Source organism: Stigmatopora argus, chromosome 11 (genome assembly GCF_051989625.1).
Source record: "Stigmatopora argus isolate UIUO_Sarg chromosome 11, RoL_Sarg_1.0, whole genome shotgun sequence".
In the NCBI taxonomy this organism is placed as follows: Eukaryota; Metazoa; Chordata; class Actinopteri; order Syngnathiformes; family Syngnathidae; genus Stigmatopora; species Stigmatopora argus.
In genome coordinates, this window is record NC_135397.1 from 7,560,517 (window position 1) to 7,573,583 (window position 13,067).

At 35.4% G+C, this 13,067-nt stretch overlaps 1 protein-coding gene across 11 annotated transcripts in view; it reads left to right on the forward strand.

Annotated features, from left to right (window-relative positions):
- The first annotated feature begins 3,386 nt into the window (after positions 1–3,386).
- The window catches only part of arhgef33 (Rho guanine nucleotide exchange factor (GEF) 33), a 57,647-nt gene continuing 47,966 nt past the window's right edge, over positions 3,387–13,067 (forward strand). For all 11 annotated transcript variants that reach the window (XM_077613748.1, XM_077613751.1, XM_077613747.1 and 8 more), the window contains exons 1-2: positions 3,387–3,573; positions 7,501–7,553. The gene's annotated coding sequence lies outside the window, so the exon portion shown is untranslated. The remainder of the gene's footprint in view (positions 3,574–7,500; positions 7,554–13,067) is intronic.

The window sequence follows — 13,067 nt, forward strand, 5'->3', positions numbered from 1 at the left end:
TGTTCTATTAACTCTGTTGCGCCCGGATGCGCTATCTCGACGACACTTGCGAGATAAAACACCGCACGGCATGTGTTGGGCTCTCTGATAGCGATTCCGTTTCCTCGAAGTCATTACATCTCGTTTTTAAATGCAGTGTCCAAACTGTCTCCGTCTTTCAGATGATGACTCAGGGCCATGTTTTAAAAGTTTTCCTGTAAACCGTCTTGTTTTACAATCTACTTTTTACAAGTCTCTTTTTCTTCTGACACGTCAAGAATTGAATTTACCAAGATAAACTTGATGTTTTATGACATTTTATCGCCTCCTGTTTCACGCCCTGCCGGTCTATGACTTATTAATTTTTATAGGGCAAGTGAGAGAGTAATTAAAAAAAAAACAATGCCATGTACAGCGCTAAATGTCCAATCCATTTTTATTGGGATATAGTACAAATGTACTCTTTTATTTACAGTATTTATTTTTCACATACCCACATATACGAATAGATTCATATATTTTTGAATAAAAAATAAAAGGAAAATAAATTGGGAAATATTCTCTAATAACCAAATTTAATCTGCAACTATTATAATAATTGTATTAATTAGCAAAATAATTGACTAAAAATCCTGTTTTAATAGTATTCTCTTCTTTAGGAGTTTTTTTCTTCAATAATAATTTAAAAAGTAACATTTACATTTTATTTATTTTATTTTTAAATAGTGTACTCTGCCTCCTGCGCATTGCTAGCTGGGATAAGCTCCAGCACCCCCACGGTTTAGAAGATGAATACATTTTTCATAAAAACAGGTTGTACGCGAGAGTAGCGTGTCATACTGTAATCTAAATAATCTTTTGATTAGCCAAAGGTGAAAGAAAAAGTACAAGTTTCTATTCAAAACAAAAGCAAAGTGTCTATGGGCAGCTATGTTGCATTCATTTTTGTAATGCCTTCCTCTTTTTATTCTAGGAGTACTTGTTTGACTGCCTCTTGAGCCACGCAATTGGCTAATTCTTCACATTCTTTCTTCACGTTGCCTGTATTTTCAAGTAAGAGTACTTGTGCAACCATTTGCAATTTGAGCTGTTTATACTGAAAATATTGTGCTGCATTCTGCTGATGGAGGAAATATTTGCACTGACCTTCAGCCTAAAAAAAAACGCTAAAAATCTCCACCCTCTTTAATAACACCTAATGATCATGGCAATTATTTTGATTGCTGCGGCGTTCTCCTGGTTGACACACAGCCATTCACTTTTAGTTGGCGGCATTCTGTTTTTACATTAAGCTACATTCTGTTTTAACATTGAGTCGTGATGAGCTTTTCTCACGTCTTGCTGCACAGGATTCTCATGGTTGGCTTGTGGTCACCTGCAATGTAATGCAACACCTTTGCTTGCAGTTTTTGTTAACCGGTGCATTTTACAAGCAACTTTGGGTGAATATGTACAAATAATTCACATGGTAGACACCAATGGCAGCTAGTGTGTTAATCAGCTAAGTACTAATTTGGTCATTTATTTAGCTTACCTTTGATATTCATTACTACATAATTATGTTATGGTTTTTATTTTTAAACCGGACCTTGTCACATGAACTATTCCAGTGGTCTCAAAATGTGGTTTTGAGGGTAATTGAGACACGCACAATAATATTTAGTAGACCCCTATTTGACGTCAAAGTGTCTATAGTGTGTTTGGACCACATGGGCTTAAAAAAAAAGAAGAAATACATAATTTATAAAGTAAATATTTAAAAATCCCTTTTTATAAATCGACCTGCACATAAATTACCCCTGGTATTTAAAAAAACGAATGAAAAAATAATTCAAAATACTTTTAAAATAAATCATTGTAAATCCCTTTGAAAATAATAATGAAAAATAAATAATGATGAGTAAATGTGAAATTCATAAATTTTAGTGGCCAGCCATATAATTTGTCCCAGCAAAGCTACATAAGATTAAAATAAATCTATTTTTAAAAGAGATTAAAAATAAAATATTTTAAAAATGATAAACACTACTAAAATGAAATAATATATAGGATGATGATAAAAAAAATATGAATATGGTCCAAGTACATTTTTGAATCAGCATTTTGGTACTTTTTGGGGAAATCCTTGGTGCAGCACAAAAATGAACTAAAACTGGATTTGAAAGATCTAATTTCAGGTCATGTCAAATCATTTGTTTCCATTTCTACTTAAAAGTTTCCAAAAGTGGCCTTGCCCTACAAAAACAGGATGTCCTCCTCTCACTTGCTGTAAATGACGCTTAGCATCAAAGCAGAAATGAGAATTCTTGTTCTCTCTGACATTTTTTTTAGGTTGTGCGAGTAGTGTGTGAGGGAATTTCTGAATCAATTTTCAAATTTAACCTCTTGGCTACTATTGACAATGCTAGATGTCCAATCCATTTGAAATGGATGAACAAATGTCCATTCCTTGCTACCCTCCACTTCAAATGGACTGGATGTCAATGCGTTATAAACAAATTGAATTCACAGCAGCAGGATGATTGGATGCCACATAATCGGACTTTTTTAACTGTCAATGGCAGCCATTGTTTTAAGAGAAGAAGAAAAAAAAGAGTAATTCATGGCATTGCATGTGCATCTTTCCACATCCTTTCACCTTACAGGTCACCGCAGAGCTGTTATGTCACCTCCCGCTATTCTGGGAACTCAAAAGCAGGTAATTTTAACCCTTACGTGAAAATGGAGAAGTGAAATAGAGCAGGCAACATTTTGCCCATCTGCTGCTACTTCTTCTTTGGCTTCCTCTGTGAACACATTAAAATGAGCACTGGGTCGTAGCTACTTTTAATATTATCTGCATATCAGGAGGAAGCCAGAAAAGCATGCAGACGAATATGCACGCTATTTTTTACTATGATATCATTGCTTCTAGCGTGTAGTTTTACAGGAATTTTTCCAGTTTCAGCCAAAGTTTCTATACACACACAAATAAGACTAATCAAAGAATGGATTGGGAAAGCAAGGCAAATTTATCTGTATAGTGCAATTCAACACAAGGTAATTCTACATGCTTTACATTACATTAAATTCATATTAACACTAATACTTGTAGTAGTAGTGAAAGCAGAATTACATGCTTATATATATACATACATACAGTATATATATGTATGTGTATATATATACAGTATATATATGTATACATATAAATAAGTATATATATAAATAAATAAGGATATATATATATATATCCATATATATATATATATATATATATATATATATATATATATATATATATATATATATACATACACACTACACATATATGAAATTTAGAGTCACGTGATTACACAATGTCCAATGAATGGTGTGTGGAGGAGATTGTGGGCGTATAAACACGGTAGTTGATATTTTAACTTGTTTCTTTGCTTGAATGGCGTCTCACCGAAGAACGATATGTGCAAGGAGGAAATGAGCACTTGTAGTTTGGCGCTTTTATTATTTTTAATTTGCAGTGCAAAAGTTTAAGGGAAAGACGCGGTGTGCATGTTCCGTTTTAAAAAAAAGAGACAAAATAAAGTTTTTGGACAAAGTGGCTGCTGAAGTTAGGTAAGTTTATTCATTTATTTATTTTTTATAAATTCATTTCAAGGTAGTTTGTACGTATGCAAGAAAGTTTGGTATTTCCACGCTTCCTCTTTACTTTTCTCTCATTGCAAAACTTCAATTCATCGAAGATACATTTTCTGACTGGGTTGTTGCATAAACAGCACAGCTGATCCTCTTCCCTTGTAATTTGTTGTGTGACGTCATCACCCGGGTATTTCGAGAATGTAGTTGTTTCTCCCGCATTTTTAGTACTACTATCAGTCATTTGCACTCACAGTCTTGTAGAACATTAAATTAATCTATCACATGGATTTTTGCGTGAAGCAGAACCTTAGTACAAAGTTTGACAAACTTAACCATCTAATCGAACGAGCTGCGTTCAGGTGATATAGGAAACAAAAACATCCGGGTCACAATATATGCCTTTTTATAGTTGTGTTTTTTTTAATGTGCGACACAGAATATGACAAAAACACGAATAATTAGTAAAATTTCACCCTGAGGTGTGAATAAATTTGGAGGGGAAAAAAATTGACAAGTGGCAGTAATTCATAATTTTTGCTTGCATTATTAAAATCCAATCGAGGGAAAACCTTTGCAATCAAATAATCTCAACGAAATACTATACTAACCATTTTGTTTGCTTTTGAAGTTTTAAAAAGATATATATAAATTGAGAACTTTGAAAATTACACTATCATCATGTGGGCTTTTTGACCCACTTTTTTTTTTCTTCATTCATGTGGCTTGCTCGCCCACATCGGATGCTGCCTTTATATGGGTGAGGATGACAATGAATGATTATTTCTGTTCAATTGACAGTTTTTTCAATGTATTTTCACAAAGTACCTGTCAGCCTCTTAGTAAAACGGATTGGCAACCAACAACACTAGTATAAATCCACTGAATAGGACAATTGTGTTTAAGGCCAAACAAAATACTACAATACCTTTAAGGCCATATGTCAATATTTGCATTGAACAGCCGTGGACATCCTTTTCCAAAGGTGGATTGTTTGCCATTACATGACATATTTGCACTTGTATATCAGAACACACTGCAATATTTTTCCTATACTTCCCATGTAAATATGACAAAGGTCCACACAAATGCTGTCCAACAGTGCCAAATGATGAATGTGTGTGGTCTGTTTATAACCACAAAAAACCCTGTTTTGTCATATCCATGTAACCTGGACACAAAGAGTTTGTATTCCTGAGGATGTGAGTCAGATCTTTCTCAGCCTGACTCATGATGAGCATACCCTCAAATTAGACCCAAACCGGTGAGAATGAGACAAGGAGGAACAAAATACTACAATACCTTTAAAGCCATATGTCAATATTTGCATTTAACAGCCGTGCACATCCTTTTCCAAAGGTGGATTGTTTGCCATAACATGACATATTTGCACTTGCATACTGGAACACACTGCAATATGTTTCCTATACTAACAGCTTCCTCACTTTCAGAAAAACTTCATATCCAAAAGTAATTCATACATTTCCCAGCCGCCATCTAAAAGTCAATTAAAAATAAATATATGTATACGTGTACTTATGTATAGTTGTGTAAGTGGTATCTTGATTCTAGTGTTGAAGGTTTGCACAGTTAAAAGGTGTCATATAGCGCTACTTAGTGGTAGAAATGCGGGATGATACGTTGCAGATTAACCTCTGCTGCCATTCGATGTTCACAAGGAGAACTACACTTAAAAAAATGAAATTGTCTTTTTTCAGTACCATTGACGATGAAAGACGTCCAATCATGACTCTTAAAACTAGATGAAAACTTTTTAAATAAATTCACCACGAGTTAAACGTCTAATCCATTTGAACTGAAAGGCTTAGGGGGTTAATAAATCCTACTTTAAATGCATTGGACGTCCATCGCCGTACTTGGATAATGAGTGGAATTAATTTGCTAATCTTGCCAAAATCCTCTGTTGCCGGACTACACTTGTTCTTATTTTCCGAGGTTGATTAACAATTCTGCGATTGATTTCCTGTGTTTGAACGCCACCTCCCTTGGGAATAGGCGCTATTGATTGGTAGAGACTGTCGGACACATGTATTGATGATTTGGAATGTCTACAATGAAAAGAGTGGGGGATTGGTGAGAAGCCTACAAAGTTTGGTTCTCAGACTGCATTCCAAACCACAGTGTACTCTGGTAGTTTTCATGTTCTCCCTGGCCTTGCGTGGGTTTTCTCTGGGTACTCCAGTTTTGTCCCACATTCCAAAAACATGCATGGTAGTTGAACAGTCTAAATTGCCCCTAGCTATGAGTGTGAACATGAACGGTCCGTCTCCTTATGCCCTGTAACTAGCTGGCCACCAATACCAGTAGGGTGTCCCCCTACTCGTGTCAGTTGCAATAGGCTCCAGAACCCCTGTGACCCTTGTGAGGGTAAGTAGGTATGAATAATGTTAATAATTGTTTTTTTTTAATTTTTCATAGCTCTAGAATAATTTATGTGAGCTGCAGATTATTCTTCCATGGACCAAAATTGGACACTGGGCTGCAGATTTGAGACCACTACCACATATGACTAAAAGAAAAAAGAATTTGTGCATAATATAGCTAAAAAGGACTTATGTTGGCAAAGATTTTCCCATGTAAATATGACAAAGGTCCACACAAATGCTGTCCAACAGTGCCAAATGATGAATGTGTGTGGTCTGTGTATAACCACAAAAAAAACCCGTTTTGTCATATCCATGTAACCTGGACACTAAAAGAGTTTGTATTCCTGAGGATGTGAGTCAGATCTTTCTCAGCCTGACTCATTATTATTACGCCCTCAAATTACACCCAAATCGGTGAGAATGAGACAAGGAGGAACAAAATACTACAATGCCTTGATATAAAAGTTCTGTGGCGACAGCACAAAAATGACATCGTTATCCGCGAGTACTTGGAGGTAACGTAAAAAAAGTGAAAATGTTAATTTATTGCTAAAGTATGCAATAGTGAAAACATTAAGAATCATGTATATCTATATCTATGTGTATGTATGTAAGTATGTATGTATGTATGTATGTATGTATGTATGTATGTATGTATGTATGTATGTATGTATGTATGTATGTATGTATGTATGTATGTATGTATGTATGTATGTATGTATGTATGTATGTATGTATGTATGTATGTATGTATGTATGTATGTATGTATGTATGTATGTATGTATGTATGTTCAAATTCTTAACATTTTAAATTCTAGTATACATAAGACACTTTTTTTTTAAATTCTGTGTTTTTGTTAAACATTCATTCGCTGCCACCCTGTCAGTTCCAATGGATTGGACGACGTTTAGTTGAGTTTTTTTTTTTAGAGCCACACGATTGGACGTCTACTCCTCACAGGCTCTCCCTCCATTTCACTGCAAAAGTATGAATGTTTGATTAAGCCTTAGAATGACCGAACATGGACTCAAGCGTTCTGCTTTTATAAGGTGTGGATAAATGCAAACCAGCAGCCTCCCAGCATGCACTGCTGTCATATTTCCATTCTTTGGAAAGAGAATTGAAACCCATTTCGCCCCCAGAGACGTAGCAAGAAAAAAGATCTGTCTCTTGGGATTCTTGGGAAAAGGAAGCTATTTGTTTCCTCTCTCACACATCGGTCACACTAATCTTTTTTTCACTCTTTCATGACTTATGCACACCCTCGCAAGTCACAAGTCGAAAGCGGGGGTTTCTGAGGAAATGAGAGATGACACTGCTCTTACCACGGAGTTCATTACTTTCAATCTTTCCTCTCATTCTTTCCCTTCTGCTTTGGTTTAGCTGTCACGTCGTCCTCTTCTCTTCTGGGAGACTCATCGTGTGTGTGTGTGTGTGTGTGCGTGGGACGAAAACTGGCCTCCCTCAGCATGATTAAAACATTCCTTCTGTCTTTTTCCTCTCTGTGACTTTCTCAGTTCTGGACTCGGCAGCCTCTGCTTCACAACAAGAAGATGAAGAGGCGCAAATGGTGAGTGAAAATCATCCCCACATTTTTAGGGGTTTGCTGAGAGTTGCCGGCGTGTGGCGCCCCGAAAAATGGCAGTGTTTGGCGTTGGGGTCAAGTCATTGGTGGTGGTGTTACAGTTGAGTTTTTGTTGCTTGAAAGGAGTTTGAATTTGTTGACAGCACATATGTAATGTTAGTCGTTTATTACTGTTGATAACTTCTGATGACTTGATTTGGAAAAGTCAATGATTGTGGACTTGGACCACATTGCTGTTAATCTTCGCTTTCGTTGGTTGGAAACTGGCCAGAAACTTGCCAGCATGAAAAAAAACAAAGGGGGAATTTGAAATAAACATTTTTCGTACTCTAGCGCCCCAAGTCCAAAGGACCATAAAATTTGGGGAAAAAAAGGTCTAGTTTTATGAACACAGATATTTTGAAAGCCATTTGAACTGTGATTTTGATTTTAAATTGTATGCACAATTGTGCAAGCCCAAACATGAAATAATTAAAATAAGTGTTTCATTTTGTGAGGATGGGTATTTTCAAAACACACAGGAATCTGAAATGCAAATGTTGTCTTGGTGCAATAGTGGTCCAAGTTAAACAACCACCAAACCTGATTGGCTAAACTGTCTGCGTGGAGCTGGTAGGAACAAAAAACAGGACGATCAGCGGCCCCTTGTGAAATAGTTTTGACACCCTTGCTGTAAAGGAATTTTCTGTGATGTATCATTCCATTCGATTTTAAGACAGTTTTTGTTACAAAGTATGTTCATGCTGCCACTGCCGTCCTGTCCAAATGCAATGGTCATCTGTCACCGTCAATGGCAGGCGGTAAAAGGTTAAATACTTTGCATTGTACAATGTTCTATATAAATATATAATGATGTTTGGAAAGGGAAGATGGTGCAGTGTGGCACTGAGGATTTCGGAGTTGGCCCACGCTTGCTCTCTGTTTTTCCTCTACTGTTAATTTTAAAGCCCAAAACCTAGTCATTAAGAACCTAAACCCTCCTCGTGTAACCACAATTGGGCGCCAGCGAGTTAAAGAGAAAAGTGCGAGGGCAGGCCAGGACAGGGATGACTCAGTGGCCCTTGTTGCCGCGTAGTTTCCGTCCCAAACCGCCCCCGCTTCAACAAAATAGCGACAATGTCACTTGAAGTTGTGGTCACAAGTACAATTCACCTAAAATTCATACTAAAATTCATACTAAAATACATACATACCTGTTTATATAGTGTATTTTTATTAATAGGTTTTAAAAAAGGTCTAGTTGAATGTTTTGTTAACTGTTATTAGTAGTTTATTAATTTGTTTTAGTTTTTAAAAGGATCAGTAAAAATGATAAAATTGCAATTATCTATATGTATATACATAGAGGTGTGTGTCTATATATATTTGGTAATTGAAATATTCTTATACTATTATCATTATGTAAAAAAAGTCATTTAAAATGTATTTGAGACCTCCTTTCCTATTTAGTTATCATCATCCAAATCTTAAAATCAGGTTTTGTATCGATTTGTTCGGTTAGTGAAATTCAAAACCACCGCGCGGTTTGCTCGCAATAATGACGTCATGATACTTTGTGGACAGCAGAATGTGTAGTAGTTTCACTTGTATCCGCTAGATGGCGACGCGTGTCCACGTTTCCCGAGTTTAATTTTAATACAATTTCCTTCGCCCGTAGTACTTCGCAAAATAACCTTTATTTTAAATGGAGTACTCGGAATCAATTCAAACGCCGATTTATCGTAGTTGATTTGTATGTTTTGTTTGTTTCATCTTGTCGTTTATAGCAACTTTTATTAGAATGACCACAAAAAAGCAGCAGATTGTCCGCACATTTTCCGGCTTAATATTTGTTGTTACTTTCTAAATTTAAAATGTACAGTCGTTTATTTTTTGTTTATAAATCAGTGTTTGACTTTTTACGTGAATATCAACATAATTACGTTTTTGTGTAAGTCTTTTTACTCGTCTGTTGAATGCGTTTCTTTTAAAGCCCAGTTTTTTTAATATCGCTATTTAAACACGTTAAATAAAAATAACACGTCTGGTTTGAGGTTATTACAGGCAAAAACATGGAGAATATTTTTTTATATTAAAAAGCTGAGGGGAAAAGACAAGGACGATCTGTGGAAAACAAACATTGTGCCGTTTGCGAGCAATGTAAAGTGAATTAAACTAAATACTCGCACGTTTTAATTGTAGTTTAAAAGTGTTGAAATGCATGTTTGTGTTTTTAATCCCGTCTAAATTAATCGTGGTGATCTAAATGCGCATTGGTGACAATTTTAAACACCAAAATTACATGCGCAACTGTTGGGAAAAGTCGAATACTAAATTACAAATCCGACAGAACCGCGAGACAAAAATACAAATATCAGTAATTTAGAAGAAAAAAAAAAGAATATTTTTCACTGTTATGCATCGCGAGGTTACCAAGCACCTTTCCGTGGTTATTTTCGAATTTAATCGCCTCCTGTATTGCCATCTACATGAAAGTTAAATAATACGACCATAAAGGTCATTTTATGTACTCGAAACACGAGTTTATTCTTTTTAAAAGAGAAAAAAATAATCAACAAGTCTGGTGTTTAAACATTTAGAGCCCATAAATAACCAAAAGTTATTTAAAAATGAAAAAAACATGTCGGTCTGATAAACTTGAATGACAAATGTTTCAAGTCAGGTTTCGATGGTGGATTTATGTATTTGAAATGTTTACCGCTTGTTTTAATAAATTAAAAATCGCAAATTTGTGCTTAATTGTTTTAAACTTTGAAAAATGAAGCCTGTCGTGTCCTTTTGTGAATGATGAGCTTTTCCCAGTGACTTTGTCATTTACTTTTTTTTAGTACATTTAAAACGCATATTTATTATTCCATAAAGGCATTATGTATTAATTAATGTTCATTCCGTGCTAGTTTCGACACTTTCTCAATAAAGTGGCGCACTTTCAGTGTTATGGAAGAACTTCCTCATTTTAGTTTGTCAATTTTTACTATATATATATATATATATATATATATATATATATATATATATATATATATATATATATATATATATATGTATATGTATATATATATATGTGTATATATATATATATATATATATATATATATATATATATATATATATATATATATATATATATATATATATATATATAGTAAGAATTGACAAACTAAAATGAGGAAGTTCTTCCACACATATGTATTTGCAAACTTGCTTGAGGGGAAAATACTTTTAATTTACATAGATACAGCACTCCTTGAGGTTACGCCTCAAGGAGTGCTTTATCTATGTAAATTAAAAGTATTTTCCCCTCAAGCAAGTTTGCAAATACATTAAAATACAATACAGCTTTTTACATTGAATAAACATTACTTTAAGACTTCTTGACAGTGCATGATCTTTAATATATATATATATATATATATATATATATATATATATATATATATATATATATATATATATATATAAAAGGTTACGCTAGGTTATAATAATAAAATTATTATTATAACCTAGCGTAAAAAGCTGTATTGTATTTTAATGTATTTGCAAACTTGTTTGAGGGGAAAATACTTTTAATTTACATAGATAAAGCACTCCTTGAGGTTACGCTAGGTTATAATAATAAATTTTCCTTTATGCATGATGACAATTTAAAAACAAATTGTAATCATTTTAATATGTTAAAGTTCACACCGTTGAATTTCTGTCGAGTACCATGAGACTGTAAAATATTTACATAATCATAGAATGAGTCATTTCGCCGCCAAATTATGCCACGATATTAAAAAAACCATTGTGATGACTATTTTCAAGAATAAAATTGCTGAAAAGTATTGCATTTCTGCTTTGCACATGGAATTTAAGGCAGTTTTTTTTAACACGATTAATCTCAAATTTAGATGCATTGGTATTTAAATCAATATTGGGTGCCCCAAAAATTATTAAAAATGTTCTCCGCTGCCACCCTCTCGTCTGAAATGGATTGGACTCATTCCTACTTGTGATAAATGAGAAGAAAAACAAAACGAGAAAAAAAGCACATTCAAATGTAAGGTATTTCCATACGTCAGACATGATCATTCTTTCATAATGTTATCTTGCCGTTAGCTTCCCGCGACAGCTAGCATAACGCTCTCCAACCGGCACTGTTCATTTCCGCAAAATACCCTGATGTGGACACGTGAACGAGACCTTAATCGGGACTACCTGAATGTTTTTCCACGCTCGCTTCTGCTTGATAAAGAAATGAGGCAGGGATGCCGCGTGGCTATCGATCGGGGACACCATGCAAATGAACGATTGCCATCGGCGCCCAAAGTCTACATCCTGGCGCTATCCCTGCGGGTGAATTCTCTTGTTATCTCCCGTCATTTTACTGTATGATATCTTAATAATTTGTAACTGCAGTCCTGGGAAATAATTTACAGCCAGCTATTTGTTTTATTCTTATTTGATTTCAGTTTAGTGTTACACCGTTGACGGTACGGCACGAAAAGGACGTCATGGTAATCTGGGAGTATTAAAAAAATGTCGATCCTGCCCATTTTCCAGTTTATAACCGCTAGTTTGCCTGCTCAAGATGGCCGTCAGCTGCGTACACTGTCATCCAATCACTCTTGTGTTGAAAATATTCCTAGTTAATTACAATTAGACCTCCACTGGATTGGACGTCTGGTGCTGTCAATGGCAGACAATAACAAAAAATACAATTTGTTATACCCCTGGCAGAAATGCATACTCCTGCCAATGATTCAATCACTATTAGACAGACGTTCGATCAATTCTAAGTGGGAGGCAGGCAGCAAATGAACATTGCTGAATTCTGTGTGCGGTCCATTGGTCGCCGGTCTTTTGGTCGCCGGTCTTTTGGTCGCCGGTCTTTTGGTCGCCGGTCTTTTGGTCGTGGTCTTTTGGTCGCCCCGACCGCGACAATGGGCGACCAAAAGACCGGCAACAAAACAAGGTAAAACAACACGGTTTACGCATCAATAAAAGCCAACAATGGCCATGAGCAGTTTCACTGAGCCGACGTGTGAGTGTAGAAGAGTTTGTATGTACTTTAAGAAGCTACATCCATCAGGGTCTTAGCAAGTTCTCCAACAAAAAACAATAAAAGTCCGGGAAATTTGGAGCTTTTCTTTAGCCTAATAATTATTAGGGCATTAAGTATGACTAAATAGTAATTCACAGTTTGTATTTAGGGAATTTGAGCAACGATTTAAATGGTAATTATCACTTACCTTCCAGGCGACCAAAAGATCGGCGACCAAAAGACCGGCGACCAATCGACCGTGTACCGCTGAATTCACTGCATCCCTCCCACTTGAAACAGATTGACCAGTAACTTTTAGAAATATATATTTTTTCTTCCTCTGGCCAAGATGTACCCTTCTACCTATTACCTTGTTGCTTATAGACGTCCAATCCACTTGAAGCGGCAGTGTGGCAGCAAATAAACAAATGTTCATTTGCTGCAAACCCTCCCACTTGAAGGGAATTGGACAT